Source organism: Podarcis pityusensis, assembly GCF_964106645.2.
Source record: "Podarcis pityusensis genome assembly, chromosome: 16".
NCBI classification, from domain to species: Eukaryota; Metazoa; Chordata; class Lepidosauria; order Squamata; family Lacertidae; genus Podarcis; species Podarcis pityusensis.
In genome coordinates, this window is record NC_138041.1 from 7,366,557 (window position 1) to 7,392,937 (window position 26,381).

Sequence of the window (26,381 nt, forward strand, 5' to 3'; positions counted from 1 at the left end):
TCACTTCTATAGAAATTCCTTCCATCACATGGAAGATGGAGTGAGCTTGTTTTTCTCCTCCTCCTGAGTGTAGGACCAGAACCAATAGATTCAAAGAGGAGAAATGAGATTCTGACCATCAGGCATTTCTGATAGTAAGAGCTATATAGTGGACTTCTGGAGGATTTTAAACAGAGGCTGGATCACCACCTGTCAGGTAAATGGCCCACAGGCATGTGAATGCATGGAAATTAGTGAAGGAATTGGAACACTTCATAGCATGGATATAATGGTTAAACCTAAAAGTATTACAAAACATAGACCCTATTATACCAAGGGAAAGTAATGAAAGTATTCACTTTATCAGCCATTTTTGTAGTCTGATACCATTAGTTTTGCAACCTTGTTCCCAGTGATACTTGCACAGCACTTTATCCCAGACTGGATTTATCCAGCTTCCTAGCAGCTGGTGGAAAATGATGCAGGCACCTATTTTGCAGAAAGTCATGATTGTCTCTGCATCCAGAGAGCAGGGACTTCCAGAGCAAGCACAAGAGCAGGCAAGGGTGAAGGAAAGTGGCCAGAGGAGGGGTGGAGGAATGAAAACACATGAGGGGAAGGAAAGTGATCAAGAAAGCAAGCAATAAGTCAATGGGGAAATGAGCAGCAGGAAGCACCAATAGAGTGTTTGCTACATACCCTCTGTCTTTGGGCTCTTTGCTCTCCTACTTTTAAGGGTCACTGGGTTCTGGGAGATGGGGGCCTGGAATGCTTTCTAAAGACACCATGTCAGCCAGCTGCCATTCCTGTTCTGCCTCCTCCTCTCCCAATTTCCCCCCTCATCTGCCACTGAGCTGTGACCTCCCTCAAACCATGGCTGTAAATCAACACTGTCTTCCTCTTCCTCCTCCCTGGAAGGGTCAGGATGGAGAGGCAGTCTCCCACACTCCTCCTCTGCCCAGGCCCTGACAACTGTATAATCTTTGGGGTTACTCACACCGATTCCACCATTCACCACAGGTGGAAAATAAGTGATATAGAAACCTTTGACATTGTCCCAGATTACTTCTGGAAGAGCATCAATGCCAGGGATCAATGTCATGTAGTGTCTGGCTATTTACTAGATGGAGGGGGACGCCATTCCTGATAGGGATGACTCCCCCTATGGGAGACGGGCAGGGTCTTGCAACATTCTCTGCAGAGGGCAGGAATCACCCTGTCTCTCCTGACCAACCCTGCCTGCTGCAAAGGTGGTTGTGTCTTCATGGCTCTCTCTGTGTGTGTAAAGAGAAACCCTTGCTTGAGTGCTTGTGTTGTGGGGTTTCCCCTTTGTCCAGTCCTCTCCTTCATCATTTTGATCATCTTTGTTTTACTGTTTTCAATCAGTTTCATTGCCAGCAATCTGGGAGCATATGTACTTCTCTATATTTCAGTTGGGGGAAATTACCCTATTGTGTATGGAAGCTTTCATGCAACCTTTACAAAATACCACAGGATAAAAGAGAAATCAATAGTTATGCAATAGATGCTGATATAGAGAAGGGATGGGTGTTAGATACCCTCCATCTTTTCTCTGATGAATATAGGGAAGTCCCATTCCATAATGAAACTTTACTTCTTATACTCCACACATCTTACTGGGCTGCCCCAGGCACTCTACAAAACATAATAAAACATTGAACATTTTAAAAACTTCCCTATACAAGATTGCCATCAAACAGCTTGGGAGTCGGATAACTCCATACCCTCCAACATTTCTCCTATGAAAATAGTGTCATCTGTTGTGGTTCTGGCCTCTCAGGAGTTAACACTCCAGGAGCGTTCTTATCAACTGGGTGCACTGCCCACATGATCCATCCATTTCTCCTTTGATCTGAGCTCTCTCTGGAGAGCAGTCTGTCTGAGAACCTTAGCAAGGTCATTTCGTTTTGTTAAGAGGCAGAAAGCTGCGAACATGCAGGGCCCTTGCAGCAGACGCAGTGGGTCAAAAGATATACGACCCAACAAACTTTAACAACATCCTAAGGAAATGTGGGACATTCCAGGATGAGTACATGTCCGAGCACAATTCAAAGTGTTGGTGCTGACCTTTAAAGCCCTAAAAGGCCTCAGTCCAGTATACCTGAAGGAGTGTCTCCACCCCCATCGTTCTGCCCGGACACTGAGGCCCAGCGCTGAGGGCCTTCTGGCGGTTCCCTAACTGTGATAAGCCAAGTTACAGGGAACCAGGCAGAGGGCCTTCTCGGTAGTGGCACCCTCCCTGTGGAACACCCTCCCACCAGATGTCAAAGAGAAAAATAACTACCAGACTTTTAGAAGACATCTGAAGGCAGGCCTGTTTAGGGAAACTTTTAATGTTTGACGGACTATTGTATTTTAATTTTCTGTTGGGAGCCGCCCAGAGTGGCTCGGGAAACCCAGGAAGATGAGCAGGGTATAAAAAATAAATTATTATTATTATAGGAACCAGGGGGTATTCGGGGCTCCCATAAAATATTTGAGGGGTCTGCCAAGTGAAAGCTGATGGGCATTGCCATTCAAATGGTGTGCGTGCACCGTGTCATGTGATCCATTATGTGGGGCAGGGCTTAAACACCTCCCCAAACATTTTATTCAAGTTGACAGCCTGTCCACAAAATTCTGACACAACCCTGAGGTATTTGGAATGTGTCCCATCCCCCCCCCCCGCATCCCAACCTCAATCTTTTTCTTTCCCAACCTCCCACATTTTGTGGTGCAATTTATCTTTGAGAGTAAAATACCCCACCACCCACCCACAAATAGTATCATGTTTCTCAGGGTTATGGATCAAAGTTGGGTGTTAGCTCAGGAGTGAGGGGCAAGTATTAATGAAACCCACAGAGAACCGGTGCTATGCTGAAGCTAAGTTTAATGCATAAGAGGAAGACGGAACATTTTCATTCCAGAAACCAAGGAAGAATTGCCTTCCAGGCATTGCAGTAAGATAATTCAAACACCGATCTTGATGAGAGAGATGGTACATAAACATTCAGAGTTGTATTGTGTTTCTATAGCATTCGAGCGCAATACAAGTTGGAGGCATTAAAAAAATTGCCCCTTAGCTGGAGATAAATTCCATACATAGCAAAAGCCCAGAAGAAGAAGAAGAAGAGGGTGGGATCAACACATCCTAGGAAGCAGTTGCATGTTTGTAAGACAAACATGGATGAGCCAAGCATCTGGGAATCCTGCAGACTTGGTGGGCACCAATGCCCATGAGATAATCAGTCGTGAAGCCATGCCGAGTTCATCAGTTGCTGGTGAGGGCATTCTGCTGGTCTGAGTGCTCCCTTTAATAGCATGAATAGCATCCAGAGCAGCCGTATCCCAGGCCTCCTCCCATAGACGATGTGCCACCACAGGCGGTGTATCCTCCCACACGAACTGGCTCACACGTGGCAGCGAGTATTGCTCCTGGGATAGTCACACAATATGAAGGTGGCTGTATGCATACTTGCGATGGTGGTACCTGAGTCATGCAACCAACACTGGCAGCAGGATTTATAGCGAGGCTACTTGATGACACTCCACCACCACTTGAACCCCCAAAGCCCCCACTTCCCCCCAAACCCCCAAAGCCACAACTTGGTTTCAGCAAGCCCAGACCACCAGCTGGGTAACAGCAGGAGGAATTGTAGCCACAGTTCATTTTGGAGTGATGGGTACTGGATCTGAAATGATGATGAGCAGACATTCATCCAATTTATTCATGATTCACGCATCCAATTTATAACAAAACAACAACCATAACAACAAGCCCTACCACCAGAAGTGAAGAGGAAGGAGAGGAAGAAGAGGAGATTATAACACAATCTGCAAGTTCATTAAAAAAATCCCCTATCATTAAAAAATCCCAAGCCAGCTATAGTGCATCAGTCCAGCATTGGAGGCCTCTTGGTGGTGTCACCAACGGGTTTGTCTCCCTTGCGACCTCATGAGATGGTCTTCTTCCAGGCAGCTCCCCCCTTTTGGAACACATTCCACACTGATGTGTGTGTATCTCCTTATGATAGATAGACTTTGAGAAAAGATCTAAATGCATTCTTGTTTACCCTTGTCTGTTCCTGCGAACCCTGAAATTATTACATTTTCATGCTTTTCTTTTAGGTTTCTAGGAGTTGAAGGTTGTCAAGACCCCTCAGAATAAACTATGAAGGGTATGAGAGCACAGGAAAACTCAAAGAAATGTAAGATATTAATTCTGTTATATATTTGTGTCCCTCCCTTTCTCGAACACAAACCCTTTTTCTGGATGATACCATTTTATGTTGTGTTTATCATACATTGTTGATTGTTAAGATTAATAATAATAATAATAATAATAACAACAATAATAATAAGAATAATTATTTATTATTTATACCCCGCCCATCTGGCTGGGTTTCCCCAGCCACTCTGGGCGGCTTCCAACTGAATATTAAAAACAGTACAGCATCAGACATTAAAAACTTCCCTAAAGAGGGCTGCCTTCAGTTGTCTTTTAAAAGTAAAATAGTTGTTTATTGCCTTGACATCTGCTGGGAGGGCGTTCCACAGGGCAGGCGCCACTACCGAGAAGGCCCTCTGTCTGGTTCCCTGTAACCTTACTTCTTGCAATGAGGGAACCGCCAGAAGGATCTCGGCGCTGGATCTCAGTGTCCGGGCTGAACGATGGGGGTGGAGACACTCCTTCAGGTATACAGGACCGAGGCCGTTTAGGGCTTTAAAGGTCAGCACCAACACTTTGAATTGTGCTCGGAAACGTACTGGGAGCCAATGCAGATCTCTCAGAACCGGTGTTATGTGGTCCCGACGGCCACTCCCAGTCACCAGTCTAGCTGCCGCATTCTGGATTAATTGGAGTTTCCGGGTCACCTTCAAAGGTAGCCCCACATAGAGTGCATTGCAGTAGTCCAAGCGGGAGATAACTAGAGCATGCACCACTCTGGCAAGACAGTCTGCGGGCAGGTAGGGTCTTAGCCTGCGTACCAGGTGGAGCTGGTAGACAGCTGCCCTGGACACAGAATTAACCTGTGCCTCCATGGACAGCTGTGAGTCCAAAATTACTCCCAGGCTGCACACCTGGTACTTCAGGGGCACAGTTACCCCATTCAGGACCAGGGAATCCCCCACACCCGCCCGCCCCCTGTCCCCCAAAAACAGTACTTCTGTTTTGTCAGGATTCAACCTCAATCTGTTAGCTGCCATCCATCCTCCAACCGCCTCCAGGCACTCACACAGGACCTTCACCGCCTTCACTGGTTCTGATTTAAAGGAGAGGTGGAGCTAGGTGTCATCTGCATACTGATGAACACCCAGCCCACTACAAAAATATTAAATAAATATCTGACCATTGATAGCCCAATGCCTTCAGTGGTCACATATTCATATTCATGTTTAGTTGGAATCTCATAATACCCAAAAAATCCAATATTAACTTTTCCTCCAACTCCCATCATCCCTTGGCCAATTTGGCTGAGCTTGATGCTATTTGGAATGCAACAGCCCCCTGGCAGCCACAGGTTTCACATCCTTTCTCCAGCAACAGAAAGGAGGTATGTTCTGTCATCCATGCCACAGCCCTTAAGATGTTTTGCAATGGAAGGTATATGGCCTCGTAATAACCTCTTCCTTCCTTACACTCTTCCCTTTTATGTTATGCCTTTTCAGTTCCAAAGCTAAACTTACACCAAGAAGCAAGTTAAGGCTTAAAGGGGCCCTGCTAAAAATACAGAGAGCCCCCAGCACCAGTCCGTGTGGACCAGGAATAGGGTGGGGGCATCTGTGAGCCTCCACGTGTTGTTGGACTCCAAGACCCATCAGGCCCTGCTGGCACAGGCAATGGCCAGGAATGATGGGAGTTGTAGTCCAGCAACTCTGGGAGGACCATTGATATTCCACGTCCCTCCTGTAGACAGGACTGAACTAGATGGAGGATTGCTCTGACTCCATACGAAAGGAGCCTTCCTACATAGCCAAAGTGCTGTAGGAATGAGAAAGAAGATGAGCAAGGAGAGGCAGGTCTGGGTTCAAAGAAGGAGACAAAGAGAGTGAAGTTTGGAAAGGAAGAGGCAGCAAAAGGCATGGAGTTCTCTCACTTACCAAGGTCTCAGGAGAAGTACTCAGGTGAAGGTGAGAGGAGCTGTTGTTAGAATCGTGGGCAGCAAGTCCTTTTATACAATTCCAGGACTGCAAGTCCCTCCCTTGTAGACGAAAACTGCCTTCAGGTGTCCTACCCTCAAAGGCCCTGACTAATTATTGGAAGCGGACTTCATCCTGAGCCGCCCTGTATTCATTAGCATTTGTTTTATCCAATTCCATTCCCCTTTCATTATCCTCCTATTTACTCCTTTTGATGATTAATTATGATACGTTTTACAATTGGTGTCGCCCCCTGCTTGGTAAAGAATGCATGCTTGTCAAGGCCTCAAGCCCCCTTTCCACTGAATTCTAGAGATTTGTGTAAACCCCATCTTCCCACGCTGGGATGGGTTTATCTGTTTTAAAAAGCCATTTTAAACTTCCCTTATAATCCCTACATATGTTTGCTTTAAACAAAGCCCTCCAAATTGAATTCAGTGGACATCCGTCTCAAAGGGAGCTTCTTTAAGCAAAGTCAGCCATTGGTGCATCTAGCTCAATATTGCCTACACTTTCACCCTGCAACTTTCTCTACAATGCATTATGAGCAGCAGTGCCCTTGCATGTGAACAGCGCACAGTATTGAATCTCCATTTTACAGGTGGAGAGGCGAGGAATCAATCCTGCTTGAGGGTCTACTTCCAAAGGGCATTCCCTGTGTCCTCCTGCCTGATGTTCAACTCGTTTATAGCCCCTGATCTTTCTGGGTGGGCTCACCCAGGGTGTTCCAGGGCTGTGTCCTCCCAACTCAACCATGATCCTCCCAAATGGGCTCAATTCAGGGAAGGTTTGAACTCTGAGTGAATCCAGTGAACAGCCTCACCATCTAATCCAACTTCCTGTTCCTCCAGCCAGATGCCTATGGGAAGCCCACTGGAGAACTGACTCCGAACATCAACAAGCAACATATCGGCTAATAATATACAGTGGTATCTCGGGTTAAGAAATTAATTCGTTCTGGAGGTCCATTCTTAACCTGAAACTGTTCTTAACCTGAGGTACCACTTTAGCTAATGATGCCTCCTGCTGCTACCGCGACACCGCCACGCAATCTCTGTTCTCTTTTTTTAAAGATATTTATTGAAGTTTTCAAGATATTACAAAACACCCCCCCCCAAAAAAAGAAAATACAAAGTAAAAATATTTAAAAACAATTCATTCCTTCCATTACTTGACCTTCATTTGCTTAGTTCCAGGACCTCCTCACACCTCCCTTTTTTGTATTCCAGTTCAAATATTTTGTTCAGCAAATCCCTCCCCTCTTTATGTATCCTAATCATTAATCATAAAGTATTGTAATTTTAGATTTTTACATATTAATAATCCATTTTTTCATATTCCTTGTAACTTTTCAGCTAAAGTTCACTTAGTTTCTATCCTACATCATTCTAGCATTCATTAATTTTACAATATTTCTGTAGATAATCTTTAAACTTTTTCCAATCTTCCTCCATCGACTCTTCTCCCTGGTCTCGGATTCTGCCAGTTATTTCCGCCAATTCCATATAGTCCATCACCTTCATCTGCCATTCTTCCAAGGTGGGTAGATCTTGTGTCTTCCAATATTTTGCAATGAGTATTCTTGCTGCTGTTGTAGCATACATAAAGAAAGTTCTGTCCCTCTTTGGCACCAACTGGCCCACTATGCCCAGGAGAAAGGCCTCTGGTTTCTTCAAGAAGGTATATTTAAATACCTTTTTCAATTCATTATATATCATCTCCCAGAAAGCCTTAATCTTTGGGCACGTCCACCAATGGTGAAAGAAAGTACCTTCATTTTCTTTACATTTCCAACATTTATTATCGGGCGCATGGTAAATTTTTGCAAGCTTGACTGGTGTCATGTACCACCTGTATATCATTTTCATAATATTCTCTCTTAGGGCATTACATGCCGTAAATTTCATGCCTGTGGTCCACAACTGTTCCCAGTCAGCAAAAATAATGTTATATCCTAGATCTTGTGCCCATTTAATCATAGCAGATTTCACGGTTTCATCCTGAGTATTCCATTTCAACACGCAATTTCTGTTCTCATCCTGAAGCAAAGTTCTTAACCTGAAGTACTATTTCTGGGTTAGCGGAGTCTGTAACCTGAAGCATCTGTAACCTGAAGCATCTTTAACCCGAGGTACCACTGTACTGACAATATTTTTATAACACTATACCCACGGCGGGGTGAGCTCCCGTCGTTCGGTCCCAGCTCCTGCCCACCTAGCAGTTCGAAAGCACTCTTAAGTGCAAGTAGATAAATAGGTACCGCTTTATAGCAGGAAGGTAAACGGCGTTTCCGTGCACTGCGCTGGCTCGCCAGCTGCAGCTTCGTCACGCTGGCCACGTGACCCGGATGTGTCTTCGGACGGCTCCGGCTCACGGCCTCTAGAGCGAGATGAGCACGCAACCCCAGAGTCAGACACGACTGGCCCATACGGGCAGGGCTACCTTTACCTTTACTGTATCAAAATTCATAAACAGAAGACTAATAATAATAAATTTTATTTATACCCCGCCCTCCCCGGCCAGAGCCAGGCTCAGGGTGGCTAACCAGTAAAGTGACAGTAAAATCATAATAGGGGGGGGAAAACAATTTAAAATACAGGTTAAAATGCAATTTAAAATGCAGCCTCATTTTAAAAGTAGCCCATAGATCAAAACCATAAGGGGAGGGAAAACATAAGGGTCAGACTGAGTCCAAACCAAAGGCCAGGCAGAACAGCTCTGTATTGCAGGCCCTGCGGAATGATGTCAAGTCCCGCAGGGCCCTAGTCTCTAGTCCACGAAGTCGGGGCCAGTACTGAAAAGGCTCTGGCCCTAGTTGCGACCAATCTAAACACCTTGCGACCTGGGACCTCCAAAATGTTGTCATTTGTGGACCTTAAGGTCCTCTGTGGGGCATAACAGGAGAGTCGGTCCCGTAGGTACGTGGGTCCTAGGCCGCATATGTGCATGGAGTCACAAACTATCAGATAGGTTTTCCAAACCAGGAATGGTAGGATTGGTAAGTCACTGTCAAGGATCACATAAAGAGGGGCAGAATGCCTTTCCACAGTCAATATCCTATCCAAAATGTAGTTGGAAGTGAGTTGGAGCACGGTGGTGCTATGGGCACAACACTACAAGTGTGAAATGATGGGTGCTCCAAACTTTGCAATAGGGTGTATAACATCTCATGCCACCCAGCACTTGATATTTAGCCGATTTTTTGGAATTCTGGTAGAATTCAATCTGCCTTTGGAATTCAATCGACCTTTCCCTCCAATGAGCAAAGGGTCAGGTATACATGGTCGCACCTCCCCTATTTAATCATCATGACAGCACTACCAAGTGGCTTGGGATGAGCGATATTGACTGGCCCAAGGTCATGGATGGAGGAACAAGGTTTGGAGCATGAATGATCCATCTTTAGCACTTTGCATCCTGTCTCTTTGCTTTGGGGAGGCCATAAAATTAAGTAAAAATACTCAGATATAAGCAGTCTGAGCTGCTAAATGGTCCAGCAGTGCTGCTTTGATTTCTTCAATATTACAGGGTAGCCATATGCAGTCAAAACAAGTAGGTGGGACAAGATGCTCAGATCTTTATGGATGTATTGCTCATTGACTATTGTGGGAATTATTAAGGCTGGAGTTAATGAAAAACAGCAGGTGTTTTTACTCAGACACCCGTGGATAGTCACACGTACCACCTCAGACTTCCATATAATAGTCAGGTTGGCAGCTAATTTGTGTCAAAACAAACCAACCACTTTGTAAGTGAATATGTCTGTCCGGGGCTTTGAGCAGGACTGGGGAGCAGACCGCGCAACCACGCCCAGGGCTTTGAGCAGGACTTCCCAGAATTACTGAAGCCACCCTGGTTTCTGACTGGATCCTGGGATGCCCAGGTTTGGCTCCTGCCAAAGACACATGTTTTTGTGGGCCACACACCCCAATTTTCCTATTGGAGGGTGTTGGGTAGTCTTTCCCAGCTAGGCCTATGTTTCCTTCACAAGCCATAGATGGAATTGCTGTCAGGTATATTCTTTTGCCATGGTGAGTTGTGAACCAGGAGCACCTTTGCAAACTGGAGAGACTGTCATGGGCACCACAGCTGTGCATCCCAAACCTCTACTGCTGCTTACATTAGAAGGCTTCTGGCACAGAGAAGGGCTGTGGATCAGTGGTTTAAAAAAAGGACACCGTCCTAGTTCTGTCTTATCAAAGTCCTGCTCGTGTCGCTCTTTCTCCCTGCTTCTCCCCCCCCCCCCAAAAAATTTCTTTTTTGGAATGTCAAAAGCTGTTCTTTTTCCCACGCCCTTGCCCTCCTTCTTTGCCCCCACCCACCCAAACATGCATCCATTCGTCGTTTTGTCTTTGTACATCCTCTGTTTATTGAGATACTCTCCTGTTTATGGTTGGGTTGTTTTTTGGGGGGGGGGTTATTTGTTTATTTTAATAATATAAAAAGTGTGTGGAATGAAAGTGGGGAGGGGAACAAAACAGGAAAAAACAGCCCTGCTTCCTAAACCTCTGGCCCCCCCTTTATTTGAGAAGCCAAATACTTCCTCCCCCCAATTGCTTGGGTACCAACCCGCCCGGCATGAGTGGGGGAGGTGACGGGGCTGGGCAGTGTTCTCTCTCTGCAATAGGTTTGGAACTTGAAGCTGCTGCTAAAAAAATCCAAAACTGTGACATCAATAAAACCGGATAAAAACACCATCAAGAAAAGAAAAGAAAAAAAGAAGTGCATCAGACACAGAAGGTCTTGGGTTCAATTGCCAAACACCTCCAAGTAGGACTGAGAATTGGCTCCTAGCGGAAACCATGGGGGGGAGCTGCTTCTCAATCTGTGTAGACCAAAGCTGAGCAACATAGTGCCCTCCAGATGTTGTTGGACTATAAGCCTTCTCCATTGGTCAAGCCTCGACTGGCGCTCCTGTCAAGTCCTGGCCAACTTGTGGAACATCTGAATGGCCGAGGCCATTGACACATTCACTCCTGAGACCCTCTCCTGCTTTGTGAAGCCTGCTTGGGTCTCTGTTATACTCCAGAGCATGGGTAGACAAACTAAGGCACAGGGGACGGATCCAGCCCAATCGCCTTCTAAATGCGGCCCGTGAACAGTCTGGGAATCAGTGTGTTTTTACATGAGTAGAATGCGTGTTTTATTTAATACACATCTCTGGGTTATTTGTGGGGCATAGGAATTTGTTCATTTCCCCCCCCCAAAAATATAGTCTAGGCCCCCACAAGGTCTGAGGGACAATGGGCCGGCCCCCCACTGAAAAAGTTTGCTGCCCACTGCTCCAGAGCATAGGACAATGAAACAAGCTGGGAGATGGTTTGAATGCAAGTGGGGGTCCATGCAGATAGTACTGAGGAACGGTTAATGGGTGGCTTCATAGACTGGATGGATGGATGCCTGTACTTGATCGTCTTACACTCCCTCTGAAGGAGTGGGAATGTAGTTTGGGGGCAATTCTGGATCCATTTCTGTATCTTGAGGCTCAGGTGACCTCAGTAGCACAGAGTGCCTTCCATCAGGAGGACATAGCCCTGGAGCACCCTGGGCAAGCCATCAGGCAGGAAGACACAGGGGAGGCACTCTGCAAGCGGACCCCCAAGCAGGATTGAACTCTCCACTCCTCAGCTGGAAAGTGGAGGATACTATTAGCCAGATGGACCCATGGCCTGAGTTCCTGATGTCCCCTGAATTCAATTTCTAAGACTTTTTTTTAAGGGAACTTTAAAAGGTCTTCTATGAAACAGATGAAACCACCCATGCCTGGGAAGATGGGCTTTACACCAATCTCTAGAATTGAGTGGACTGGGGGCTTGTAACCCTGACATGCACACATTCTTTATGAAGCAGGGGGCAACACCAATTGTAAAAAGTATCATAATTAATCATCAAAAGGAGTGAATAGGAGGATAATGAAAGGGGAATGGAATTGGATAAAACACATGCTAATGAATACAGGGTGGCTCAGGATGAAGTCCGCTTCCAATAATTAGTCAGGGCCTTTGAGGGTAGGACACCTGAAGGCAGTTTTTGTCTACAAGGGAGGGACTTGCAGTCTTGGAATCGTATAAAAGGACTTGCTGCCCACGATTCTAACAACAGCTCCTCTCACCTTCACCTGAGTACTTCTCTTGAGACCTTGGTAAGTGAGAGAACTCCATGCCTTTTGCTGCCTATTCCTGTCCAAACTTCACTCTTTTTGTCTCCTTCTTTGAACCCAGACCTGCCTCTCCTTGCTCATCTTCTTTCTCATTTCCTACGGGCACTTTGGCTATGTAGGAAGACTCCTTTCGTATGGAGTCAGAGCTATCCTCCATCTAGTTCAGTCCTGTCTACAGGAGGGACATGAAATGTCAATGGTCATCCCAGAGTTGCTGGACTACAGCTCCCATCATTCCTGGCCATTGCCTGTGCCAGCTGGGCCTGATGGGTGTTGGAGTCCAGCAACACCTGGAGGCTCACTGATACCCCCACCCTATTCCTGGTCCACATGGACTGGTGCTGGGGACTCTCCCGATTTTCAGCAGGGCCCCTTTCCTGCCTTACCTTGAGATGCCAGGCATTTCTTTCTCCAAAATGTATTTGGCAGGACTCCTAGAACATGTTGCAAAAAATCAGAAATGAAAACAAAAAGAAACATGAAGAGGGTAGCTTCTTGGTGCAAGTTTAGCTTTGCAACTGAAAAATCACAGCATAAAATGGAAAGGGGGTGAGGAAGGAAGAGGTGATTATGAGGCCATACACCTTCCATTGCCAAATATCATAAGGGCTGTGGCATGGATGACAGAACATATCTGCTTTCTGTTGCTGGAGAAAGGGTGGGAAACCTGTGGCTGTCATGAAGTTGTTGAATTCGAAATAGCATCAAGCTCAGTCAGTTTGGCAAAGGGATGATGGGAGTTGAAGGAAAAAGTTAATATTACAAGAAACTGGATTTTTTAAGTATTATGAGATTCCAACCAAACATGAAGATGAACAGTACCATGGAATATGCGACCACTGAAGGCATTGGGCTATCAATGGTCAGATATTTATTTAATATTTTTAGAGTATTAATTTTTAACAATCAACAACATATGGTAAACACAACATAAAATGGTCCCATCCAGAGAAAGGGTTTGTGTACAAGAAAGGGAAGGACACAAATATATAACAGAATTAATATCTTACATTTCCTTGAGTTTTCCTGTGCTCTCACAGCCTTCAAAGTTTATTCTGAGGGGTCTGGACAACCTTCAACTCCTAGAAACATAAAAGAAAAGCATGAAAACGTAATAATTTCAGGGTTCGCAGGAACAGACAAGGGTAAACATGAATGCTTTTAGATCTTTTCCCAAAGTCTATCTATCATAAGGAGATACACACACATCAGTGTGGAATGTGTTCCAAAAGGGGGGAGCTGCCTGGAAGAAGACCATCTCATGAGGTTGCAAGGGAGACAAACCCGTTGGTGACACCACCAAGAGGCCTCCAATGCTGGACTGATGCACTATAGCTGGCTTGGGATTTTTTAATGATAGGGGATTTTTTTAATGAACTTGCAGATTGTGTTATAATCTCCTCTTCTTCCTCTCCTTCTTCTTCACTGGCGGTGGTAGGGCTTGTTGTTATGGTTGCTGTTTTGTTATAAATTGGATGCATGAATCATGAATAAATTGGATGAATGTTTGCTCATCATCATTTCAGATCCAGGACCCATCACTCCAAAATGAACTGTGGCTACAATTCCTCCTGCTGTTACCCAGCTGGCGGTCTGGGCTCGCTGAAACCAAGTTGTGGCTTTGGGGGTTTGGGGGGAAGTGGGGGCTTTGGGGGTTCAAGTGGTGGTGGAGTGTCATCAAGTAGCCTCGCTATAAATCCTGCTGCCAGTGTTGGTTGCATGACTCAGGTACCACCATCGAAAGTATGCATCCAGCCACCTGCATATTGTGTGACTATCCCAGGAGCAATACTCGCTGCCACATGTGAGCCAGTTCGTGTGGGAGGATACACCGCCTGTGGTGGCACATCGTCTGTGGGAGGAGGCCTGGGATACGGCTGCTCTGGATGCTATTCATGCTATTAAAGGGAGCACACAGAACGGCAGGATGCCCTCACCGGCAACTGATGAACTCGGCATGGCTTCACGACTGATTATCTCATGGGCCTTGGTGCCAGAAGTGCCAAGCGTCCCCAGTTCAACCACCAAGTTTGCAGGATTCCCAGATGCTTGGCTCATCCATGCTTGCCTTACAAATGTGCAGCTGCTTTATAGAATGTGTTGATCCCAACTTCTATACACTATGTCTTTCTTCTTCTTCTTCTTCTTCTTCTTCTTCTTCTTCTGCTTCTGCTTCTGCTTCTGCTTCTGCTTCTGCTTCTGCTTCTGCTTCTGCTTCTTCTTCTTCGCTTTTGCTGTGGAATGTATCTCCAGTTGAGGCACAAATGTTTGAATGCATCCAACTTGTATTGCGCTTGAATGCCATAGAAACACAATACAACTCTTAATGTGTATATATTACCTGTGTCATCAAGATCAATGTCTGAATTACCTTACTGCAATGCCTGAAAGGCAATTCTTCCTTTGTTTCTGGAATGAACATTATGCATTAAACTTAGCTTCAGCATAGCACCTGTTCTCTGTGGGTTTCTTTAAGGCTTGCCCCTCACTCCTGCGCCAACACCCAACTTTGATCCATATCCCTGAGAAACATAACCCTTTTTTGTGGGTGGGGGTGGGGCATTTTACTCTTGAAATAAAAATTGCACCATAAAATGTGGAAGGTTGGGAAGAAAAAAAACCATTACAAATAACTCAGCATTGTCTGGGAATTTTGTGGGCATGCTGCCAAGTTGAATAAAATATTTTGGGGGGAGGTAAGCTCTGCCCCACATAATCATTCACATAACATGTTGCAAGTGTCAGTGTTTGAAAAAGAAAAGGTTCTGACCTCCTTTTTACTCCTTTGCCTAGTCCTCGGACCCTAGTTGGCACAAAAGAGTCTTTGAGAAAGAGTATTCTTGCAGAGTATAGCTGCTTTTATTCTTACAAAGTCATCTTCTCCAACCACGACCGACAGCTTTTACACACACCAAACTCAGCCAACTCTCTACCATCCAACCAACCAACCAACCCACAACCACACACAATATATATATATAGGCATTTGTAGGTGAAAGGTTGCATGAGTCATGCAGTCTTTGCTGATTTATTGTTGACCGCTGACTCATGCTGACACAGTTCCTTTTGTATTAAAGAAACAGCGGCTAATTTTAAGCCGTAACAGCACGCACACTAATTGAATGGTGACGTCCATCAGCTTTGGGGTGGCAGCCCCCTCAAATATTTTATTTGGGGGAGATGACAAAGGCAAAGAAAAAGGCATTCCACTTCCGGGTGTGATGGCGTTGTGGTCAGACCATGTGGCCCCATGTCATGGCCCCGGGCCGGCCAATCCAGCGACCAGGGGCCGTGGCTTATCCCCTTTAAAACAGCCACACAGCCAAGGGGAGTTCCCTCTGGTTCCAGCTTCCTTGGAGGCCTCGGGGTCTTGACACACAAGCAACAACCAAGAGCTAATTGAGTTTGGAGGAAAATACCTCAGAGTTGGGTGGGAAATTTGTAGGGGGAAACAGCCCTATCCCCATAAGGGATAGTTCTTCAAAAGTCTCAACCCCTTCTCCTTCTCAGGAGATCCCATGAGCTGCCACCCTGTTGCCTGCAGGCTCTATGAAAATGGAAATTTAGACCTGTCACACAAATGACAGCAGAGAACAAGCCTGTGTGTTTTCCTCATATATATAAATGTTTTCTTCTTCCATGTCCCATTCCATGAGGACATTCATAAAGCTACACAAAGTAGGATTAAAGCCGCATAATGGAACTGGGAATTGGACAGCACCAATGAAGACTGGGGGGAAATAAACTCCATACTATATACCATAAGTATTCCTCTTCTTTGGAAAGCAGACAACAACCCATGGCCTATTTAAAGAACAATAACTTCATAATGAGAAAATATTTTTAGCTCTAGCTGGGGGGGAAGAAACAGGTATTCCAAAATTGAGACAAAGTGGATTTATTCATCTCCTTTGTTATGATTGGAAGCAGGATTACCTTGAAAACCCATGGAAGCTTCACGCACAAGGAAGTCTGCCTCTGTTCACTTTGAAATTGTATTTAAAAGAAAAAAATCCTCCGCTCATACTCTAGAAACAAAATGAGCCTGCTGACATACTCATGAAGCCACAAAATGAAGCAGCTCTTTTTCTACTTTTGTCCCCATCCTCCTTCTTCCTGAATTGAACATCTCCCCCATTCCTAAAAATGCAGGCATTTTGCAGAATGGCCATTTTGAAAATGAAGTCGCTCAGTTCCTGAAGTATTAGTCTCTTTGGCCCACTTCAATAGCAGATGATTTAATTTCATGGCATACAAATTTCTCCTAAGTGGTAGGATTATAAATCTTTATTACAGAAATCCACGGAAATTTGTATTTGAGACACCACAACTTCCCACACCCATGGGGCATAAAATGTGATAATTCTTTGTAGAAGCTTATTATGCTTAATTGCCATGGAAGGTCTGGAGGGCACATAAATTTGCACATGGCTCTAAGTTTGCTGCTATGGATACATAGGAGCATGTGGGAATGTTGCCTTCAACCTCCTCATGGGTCAGATAACCCCATGTCATGAAGTAGTGATCCTGTGAGCAAGTATCGCTGGGTGGGGCTCCTCAGGCAGGTGGGAACAATTAGTTCCAACAGCGGGAGCATGTGATGGGGCTGGTTGATGGCCAGCATTCCCCAGCCCCTATAAATCTTCAAGTTAACCTCCATGAGGAGGCAGAGAACATGCCATGTATTAGTGAGGGCCTTCTTGGTAGTGGCACCTGCCCTGTGGAACACCCTCCCATCAAATGTCAAGGAAATAAATAATGATCTGACTTTTAGAAGACATCTGAAGGCAGCCCTTTTTAGGGAAGTTTTTAATGTTTGCTGTTTTATTATGTTTTTAATTTTTAATATAATGTTTTAATATTCTGTTAGGAGCCATCCAGAGAGGGGCATGTATGTATGTATGTATGTATGTATGTATGTATGTATGTATGTATGCATGTAAAGGTAAAGGGACCCCTGACCATTAGGTCCAGTCGTGGTCGACTCTGGGTTGCGGCGCTCATCTCACTTTATTGGCCGAGGGAGCCAGTGTACAGCTTCTGGGTCATGTGGCCAGCATGACTAAGTCTCTTCTGGTGAACCAGAGCAGCGCACGGAAACACCATTTACCTTCCCACCAGAGTGGTACCTATTTATCTACTTGCACTTTGATGTGCTTTCGAACTGCTAGGTTGGCAGGAGCAGGGACCGAGCCATGGGAGCTCACCCCGTTGCGGGGATTCGAACCGCCAACCTTCTGATTGGCAAGTCCTAGGCTCTGTGGTTTAACCCACAGCACCACCCACGTCCCTATGTATGTATGTATGTATGTATGTATGTATGTATAAATATTGCTGTTTGATGTTCTGTAGTTGGTGCTGGAGAAGAAGGCAATAAAGTCCGGTAACCCATTCGTTGCCTGCATGTGGTTGATTAGTAGCTTGGAGGGAAGATTCAGGAAAGCGACCCCCTCCTTGGCACTCCATACCCTCCAACATTTCACCAATGAAACTAGGAACTTCCTAAAGAAAAGTGGGAACATTCCAGGATCAAATCAGAAACCGGGATGGCTTCTCTAAATCAGGGATGTCCCTGGAAAACAGGGACACTTGGAGGGTATGAAATATTTGCAGGAGGGGGAGGGGAGCAATGTGTGTCTGTCAATCACTACCCATCCTTAGGAAGCTCCGATTCATTACACGTTCCACCTTCTGTGCTTTCCTCCTTTCTTCTCACAGAACTGAGTGAAACACTGATTGCTGATGGTGGATTTCAGCCAGGCTGAAAGACTGAGCTCACCTAATTTTACAACAGGGAGTGACTAGGAGAGCACTGTCAATGTGTCATTGAAGTATGGTAATTACTCCTTTTGCACCTCAGGTGTAATTCCTAACAACTGTCTGGAAGAACAGGCTATAACAATACCCTGCAGCAATCTGGCATAAAAATCTCAAAGGAATGGAGTGGAGTCAAAATAGAAAGCCACAAAATTGCATGGCTTCTAGCTTGACAGCAGAGGGAGATGTTCCTCTTAAGATTAGAGAGTAGCATGAGGGAGGGAGAGAGAGTTGTATCGGCTGCATTCGAAATGGAGGCTCTGTGGATGACAGCAGTCTACCCCTAAAGCACAGGCGCTAGGGCCAAACGACAGGGATAACAGGTGCCTGTGGACCTCTCATGGGAGGATCTGACTGGTCACAGTTGGAAGGAGGATACTGGATGAACTGGGTTGGCTTTGTGGTCTGGCAAGGCAATTCTCCATTAAGGGTTTTTCTGCTCATCCCCTAGAGCCTTCTACACCTGAGTAGTAATGTTGGCTACACATATAACGAATAGCTGGCCCAATTACAGTGGCACCTTGGTGGTTGAACTTAATCCATTCCAGGAGTCCGTTCAACTCCTGGAACTGTTCGAAAACCAAGGCCTGGCTTCCGATTGGCTGTAGGAGCTTCCTGCACTCAATCGGAAGCCGTGTAGGATGTTTGGCTTCCAAAAAACATTCGCAAACCAGAACACACACTTCTGGGTTTGCGGTGTTTGGGAGCCGATTTTTTTTGGGAGTCAAGCCGTTCAACAACCAAGGTACCACTGTAGAATCATAGAATTGTAGAGTTGGGAGGTACCATGAGGGTCATACAGTCCAACCCCCTGCAATCCAGAAACCTTTTGTCCAATGTGGGGCTCAAACCCACGACCCTGAGGTTAAGAATCTCATGCTCTACCAATACAAACACACACGATTGAGGGGTGCCATTATCATGTCCTGCCATATCATCTTCATGGAGGCATCTGGTAGGTCAGGTGTTAGAAACAGGGCAGAAAAGAGCAGTCAGAATGATCAAGGAGGTTCTTATACAATTATGTAAGGCAGAAAGTGGATACTAGCTCATGGACAACCTGATCAAACAGTCTTATGTTCTTGTTTGAGGCTTGTCCATTAGGACAAATGTGGAACTACCCCCCTAACCATAGTCTGCCCTTCTTACTGGCAGACACTCCAGATTTGGGGAGCTGCCTGTCACCTTGCTCCTTCTTAACCTCAGTGTTGCCCTTGTATAACTCAGCAGAGAGGGGGATGGGGAGAAAACAAGCTGTCGCTGGTTCTCCCTGTCATTGGCTCTGATGCAACCTACAGTTTCAGCTTCAATGGACAAATAGGGGCTCAAATCCCCACTCAGCCATGACTTTCACTGGCTGACCTTAAGCCAGTCACCATTTCTCATCCTAAGCAATCTCACAAGTTTGTTGTGAGAGAGGGCACATCACATGTATCACCTTGAACTCCTCAAATGAAAGGTGGTGCACAGATGCAATAAAGAAAGAAATATATTACCGTATATGCTGCTTATGGGCTCCCCAGATGAATCTGCTCTGCCACTACAGTGGTACCTTGGGTTACAGACGCTTCAGGTTACAGACTCCGCTAACCAAGAAATAGTACTTCGGGTTAAGAACTTGTGGAGACCAAGAAATTCTGGAAGATGCCAAACTGGTTACACAACTTCCCACACTTCCGGGGCATAAAATGTGATAATTCATTGTAGAAGCTTATTGTGCTTATTAGCCATGGAAGGTCAGGAGGGCACATAAATCTGCACATGGCTCTAAGTTTGCTACTATGGATACATAGGAACATGTGGGGGTTGTTATGTAATTTGGTGGGCTTTCTTCTCTCCTTTTGAGGAATAAGAATTTCCCCCTTTCTGAGATTCCAGTGAATTGAGGTTTCATCCTTATCTGTGTCTTAAAACTTGGCAATCAAGATTTATTCAAGTGTTCCCAATCTCCCACATTTTATGGTGCAATTTATTTTTGGAGAGTAAAATAAACCACTTACAAAAAAGGGGTTATGTTTCTCAGGGATATGGATCAAAGTTGGTGTTGGTGCTGGAGTGAGGGGCAAGCGTGAAAGGAACTCACAGAGAACAGGTGCTATGCTGAAGCTAAGTTTAATACATAAGAGGAAGGCAGTGATTTTTCATTCCCGAAACAAAGGAAGAATTGTCTTCAAAACATTGCAATAAGGTAATTCAAATATTGATCTTGATGACACTGATAATACACACACATTCAGAATTGCATTATGTTTCTATGTCATTCGAGCGCAATACAAGTTGGATTCATTCAAACATTTCTGCCTCAACTGGAGATACATTCCACAGCAAAACCACAGAAGAAGAAGAAGAAGAAGAAGAAGAAGAAGAAGAAGAAGAAGAAGAAGAAGAAGAAGAAAAGCATTGTGAATAGAAGTTGGGATCAACACATCCTAGGAAGCAGCTGCACATTTGTAAGGCAAGCATGGATGAGCCAAACATCTGGGAATCCTGCAAACTTGGTAGTTTAACTGGGGATGCTTGGCATTTCTGGCACCAAGGCCCATGAGATCATCAATTGTGAAGCCATGCCGAGTTTGTCAATTTCCGGTGAGGGCATTCTGCTGGTCTGAGTGCTCCCTTTAATAGCATGAATAGCGTCCACAGCAGCCGTATCCCAGGCCAGCTCCAAAGGAGCATGTCCCACACAGACGGTGTGTCCTCCCACACAAACTTGCTCACACTAGGCAGAGAGTATTGGTCCTGGGATGAACACAACAAATGTAGGTGGCTCAATGATTATTTCTAATGTTGGTAACAGATTGATACGATCAACACTGGCAGCAGGATTTATCGCGAGGCTACTTGATGGCACTCCACCACCACTTGAACCCCCAAAGCCTCCATAGTCCCCATAGATTCCAATGCCCACAAAGCCCCTGTAGGCAGCACCAAAGTATGAATTCATTTTGGAGTGATGGACGCTGGATCTGAAATGATGAAGAGCAAACATTCATCCAATTTATTTCATGAGTCAAGCATCCAATTTGTAACAAAAACCATAACAACAAGCCCTACCACCAGCAGTGAAGACGGAGAGGAAGAAGAGGAGATTTTAACACAATCCATATCATTACAAAAACCCAATCCAGCAAGAGTGCAGCAGTCTAGCATTGGAGGCCTCTTGGTGGTGTCACCAACGGGTTTGTCTCCCTTGAGACCTCATGAGATGGTCTTCCTCCAGGCAGCTGCCTGCTTTTGGAACACGTGCCCCCCTGAAGTGTGTCTATCATCCTTATGACTAACTTTGAGAAAAGATCTAAAAGCATTCTTGTTTACCCTGGTCTGTTCCTGTGAACTCTGAAATTATTACATTTTCATGCTTTTCTTTTCTGTTTCTAGGAGTTGAAGGTTGTCCAGACCCCTCAGAATAAACTTTGAAGGGTGTGAGAGCACAGGAAACTCAAATGTAAGATATTAATTCTATTATATATTTGTGTCCTTCTCTTTCTCGTACACAAACCCTTTCTTTGGATGGGACCATTTTATGTTGTGTACACCATATGTTGTCGATTTTGAAGATTTAATACTACAAAAATGTTAAATAAATATCTGACCATTGATAGGCCAATGCCTTCAGTGGTCGCATACTTCATGCTAATGTTCATCTTCATGTTTTTGGAATCCCATAATACTCATAAAATCCAGTTTCTTGTAATAGTAACTTTTTGCTTCAACTCCCATCATCCCTTGGCCAAAATAGATGAGCTTGATGCTATTTGGAATGCAACAACTTCATGGCAGCCACAGGTTTCCCACCCTTTTTCCAGCAACAGAAAGCAGCCACAACCCTTACGATATTTGGCAATGGAAGGTATATGGCCTCATAATCACCTCTTCCTTCCTCACCCCCTTTCCCTTTTATGCTGTGTTTTTTCAGTTGAAAAGCTAAACTTACACCAAGAAGCTACCCCCTTCATGTTTCCTTCATAGCCAAAGAGCCCATCGGAAATGAGAAAGAAGATGAGCAAGGAGAAGCACGTCTTGGTTCAAAAAAGGAAGCGGAGAATGAAGTTTGGAAAGGAAGAGGCAGCAAAAGCATGGAGTTCTCTCACTTACCAAGGTCTCAGGAGAAGTACTCAGGTGAAAGTGAGAGGAGCTGTTGTTGGAATCGTGGGCAGCAAGACCTTTTATACGATTCCAGGACCGCAAGTCCCTCCCTTGTAGACGAAAACTGTCTTCAGGTGTTCTACCCTCCCTGACTAATTGTTGGACGTGGACTTGATCCAGCCATTCCTCAGCCGCCCTGTATTCATTAGCATGTGTTTTATCCAATTCCATTCCCCTTTCATTATCCTCCTATTTACTCATTTTGATGACTAATTATGATACTTGGTGTTGCCCCTGCTTCATAAAGAATGTGTGCATGTCAGGGTTACAAGCCCCCAGTCCTTTCAATTCTAGAGACTGGTGTAAAGCCCATCTTCCCAGGCATGGGTGGTTCCATCTGGTTCATAGAAGACCTTTTAAACTTCCCTTTAAAAAAAGTCTTTGAAATTGAATTCACTCTGGGTGGCTTCCAACCGAATATTAAAAACAATACAGCATCAGACATTAAAAACTTTCCTAAACAGGGCAGCCTTCTGTTGTCTTTTAAAAGTAAAATAGTGCGGTTTTTTGCCTTGACATCTGCTGGGAGGCCAGTAGAACTTTCATTGGTTTTATTAATAAATATATCCTTTTCACCTTCATGAGGCTTCATTGTGATTGGGGGGGGGGGATGACAAATACCTACAAAAAATAATAACAGAACACAGAATGACTTATGGCATGGAAATATGGCAAAATGAGCTTGCGAATGAGAAAATGAGAACCTGAAACTGAAATTCTTTGTCCATCCTTTCATACAAAATTGCAAGAGAAGACTTTCAGTCCATCTCTGTGCCCATCCTCACATCCAAAAGTGCAGACAGCTGTGAGTCCAAAATGACTCCCAGGCTGCGCACCTGGTCCTTCAGGGGCACAGTTGCCCCATTCGGGACCAGGGAATCCCCCACACCCGCCCGCCCCCGTCCCCCAAAAACAGTACTTCTGTCTTGTCAGGATTCAACCTCAATCTGTTAGCTGCCATCCATCCTCCAACCGCCTCCAGGCACTCACACAGGACCTTCACCGCCTTCACTGGTTCTGATTTAAAGGAGAGGTAGAGCTGGGTGTCATCTGCATACTGATGAACACGCAGCCCACTACAAAAATATTAAATAAATATCTGACCATTGATAGCCCAATGCCTTCAGTGGTCACATATTCATATTCATCTTCATGTTTAGTTGGAATCTCATAATACCCAAAAAATCCAATATTAACTTTTCCTCCAACTCCCATCATCCCTTGGTCAAATTGGCTGAGCTTGATGCTATTTGGAATGCAACAGCCCTCTGGCAGCCACAGGTTTCACATCCTTTCTCCAGCAACAGAAAGGAGGTATGTTCTGTCATCCATGCCACAGCCCTTAAGATGTTTTGCAATGGAAGGTATATGGCCTCGTAATAACCTCTTCCTTCCTTACACTCTTCCCTTTTATGTTATGCCTTTTCAGTTCCAAAGCTAAACTTACACCAAGAAGCAAGTTAAGGCTTAAAGAGGCCCTGCTAAAAATCCGGAGAGCCCCCAGCACCAGTCTGTGTGGACCAGGAATAGGGTGGGGGCATCTGTGAGCCTCCACGTGTTGTTGGACTCCAAGACCCATCAGGCCCTGCTGGCACAGGCAATGGCCAGGAATGATGGGAGTTGTAGTCCAGCAACTCTGGGAGGACCATTGATATTCCATGTCCCTCCTGTAGACACGACTGAACTAGGTGGAGGATTGCTCTGACTCCATATGAAAGGAGCCTTCCTACCTAGCCAAAGTGCCGTAGGAATGAGAAAGAAGATGAGCAAGGAGAGGCAGGTCTGGGTTCAAAGAAGGAGAGTGAAGTTTGGAAAGGAAGAGGCAGCAAACGGCATGGAGTTCTCTCACTTACCAAGGTCTCAGGAGAAGTACTCAGGTGAAGGTGAGAGGAGCTGTTGTTAGAATCGTGGGCAGCAAGTCCTTTTATACAATTCCAGGACTGCAAATCCCTCCCTTGTAGACGAAAACTGCCTTCAGGTGTCCTACCCTCAAAGGCCCTGACTAATTATTGGAAGCGGACTTCATCCAGCCATTCCTGAGCTGCCCTGTATTCATTAGCATGTGTTTTATCCAATTCCATTCCCCTTTCATTATCCTCCTATTTACTCCTTTTGATGATTAATCATGATACGTTTTACAATTGGTGTCGCCCCCTGCTTCGTAAAGAATGCATGCTTGTCAAGGCCTCAAGCCCCCTTTCCACTGAATTCTAGAGATTTGTGTACACCCCATCTTCCCACGCTGGGATGGGTTTATCTGTTTTAAAAAGCCATTTTAAACTTCCCTTATAATCCCTACATATGTTTGCTTTAAACAAAGCCCTCCAAATTGAATTCAGTGGACATCCGTCTCAAAGGGAGCTTCCTTAAGCAAAGTCAGCCATTGGTGCATCTAGCTCAATATTGCCTACACTTTCACCCTGCAACTTCCCCAAAATGCATTATGAGCAGCAGTGCCCTTGCAAGTGAACAGCGCACAGTATTGAATCTCCATTTTACAGGTGGAGAGGCGAGGATTCAATCCTGCTTGAGGGTCTACTTCCAAAGGGCATTCCCTGTGTCTTCCTGCCTGATGTTCAACTCCTTTATAGCCCCTGATCTTTCTGGGTGGGGTCACCCAGGGTGTTCCAGGGCTGTGTCCTCCCAACTCAACCATGATCCTCCCAAATGGGCTCAATTCAGGGAAGGTTTGAACTCTGAGTGAATCCAGTGAACAGCCTCACCATCTAATCCAACTTCCTGTTCCTCCAGCCAGATGCCTATGGGAAGCCCACTGGAGAACTGACTCCGAACATCAACAAGCAACATATCGGCTAATAATATACAGTGGTATCTCGGGTTAAGAAATTAATTCATTCTGGAGGTCCATTCTTAACCTGAAACTGTTCTTAACCTGAGGTACCACTTTAGCTAATGATGCCTCCTGCTGCTACCGCGACACCGCCACGCAATTTCTGTTCTCTTTTTTTTAAAAAAAAAAAGATATTTATTGAAGTTTTCAACATATTACAAAACACCCCCCCCCCAAAAAAAGAAAATACAAAGTAAAAATATTTAAAAACAATTCATTCCTTCCATTACTTGACCTTCATTTGCTTAGTTCCAGGACCTCCTCACACCTCCCTTTTTCGTATTCCAGTTTAAATATTTCGTTCAGCAAATCCCTCCCCTCTTTATGTATCCTAATCATTAATCATAAAGTATTGTAATTTTATATTTTTACATATTAATAATCCATTTTTTCATATTCCTTGTAACCTTTCAGCTAAAGTTCACTTAGTTTCTATCCAACATCATTCTAGCATTCATTAATTTTACAATATTTCTGTAGATAATCTTTAAACTTTTTCCAATCTTCCTCCATCGACTCTTCTCCCTGGTCTCGGATTCTGCCAGTCATTTCCGCCAATTCCATATAGTCCATCACCTTCATCTGCCATTCTTCCAAGGTGGGTAGATCTTGTGTCTTCCAATACTTTGCAATGAGTATTCTTGCTGCTGTTGTAGCATACATAAAAAAAGTTCTGTCCCTCTTTGGCACCAATTGGCCGACTATGCCCAGGAGAAAGGCCTCTGGTTTCTTCAAGAAGGTATATTTAAATACCTTTTTCAATTCATTATATATCATCTCCCAGAAAGCCTTAATCTTTGGGCACGTCCACCAAAGGTGAAAGAAAGTACCTTCATTTTCTTTACATTTCCAACATTTATTATCGGGCGCATGGTAAATTTTTGCAAGCTTGACTGGGGTCATGTACCACCTGTATATCATTTTCATAATATTCTCTCTTAAGGCATTACATGCCGTAAACTTCATACCTGTGGTCCATAACTGTTCCCAGTCAGCGAACATAATATTATGTCCAACATCTTGTGCCCATTTAATCATAGCAGATTTCAAGGTTTCATCCTGAGTATTCCATTTCAACACGCAATTTCTGTTCTCATCCTGAAGCAAAGTTCTTAGCCCGAAGTACTATTTCTGGGTTAGCGGAGTCTGTAACCCGAAGCATCTGTAACCTGAAGCATCTTTAACCTGAGGTACCACTGTACTGACAATATTTTTATAACACTATACCCACGGCGGGGTGAGCTCCCGTCGTTCGATCCCAGCTCCTGCCCACCTAGCAGTTCGAAA

General features: G+C 44.8%; 1 long non-coding RNA gene across 1 annotated transcript in view; it reads right to left on the reverse strand.

Annotated features, from left to right (window-relative positions):
• LOC308465213 overlaps nucleotides 1-26,381 on the reverse strand; it is a 266,569-nt gene that overhangs the window by 463 nt on the left and 239,725 nt on the right. The gene's annotated exons all lie outside the window — the stretch shown is intronic.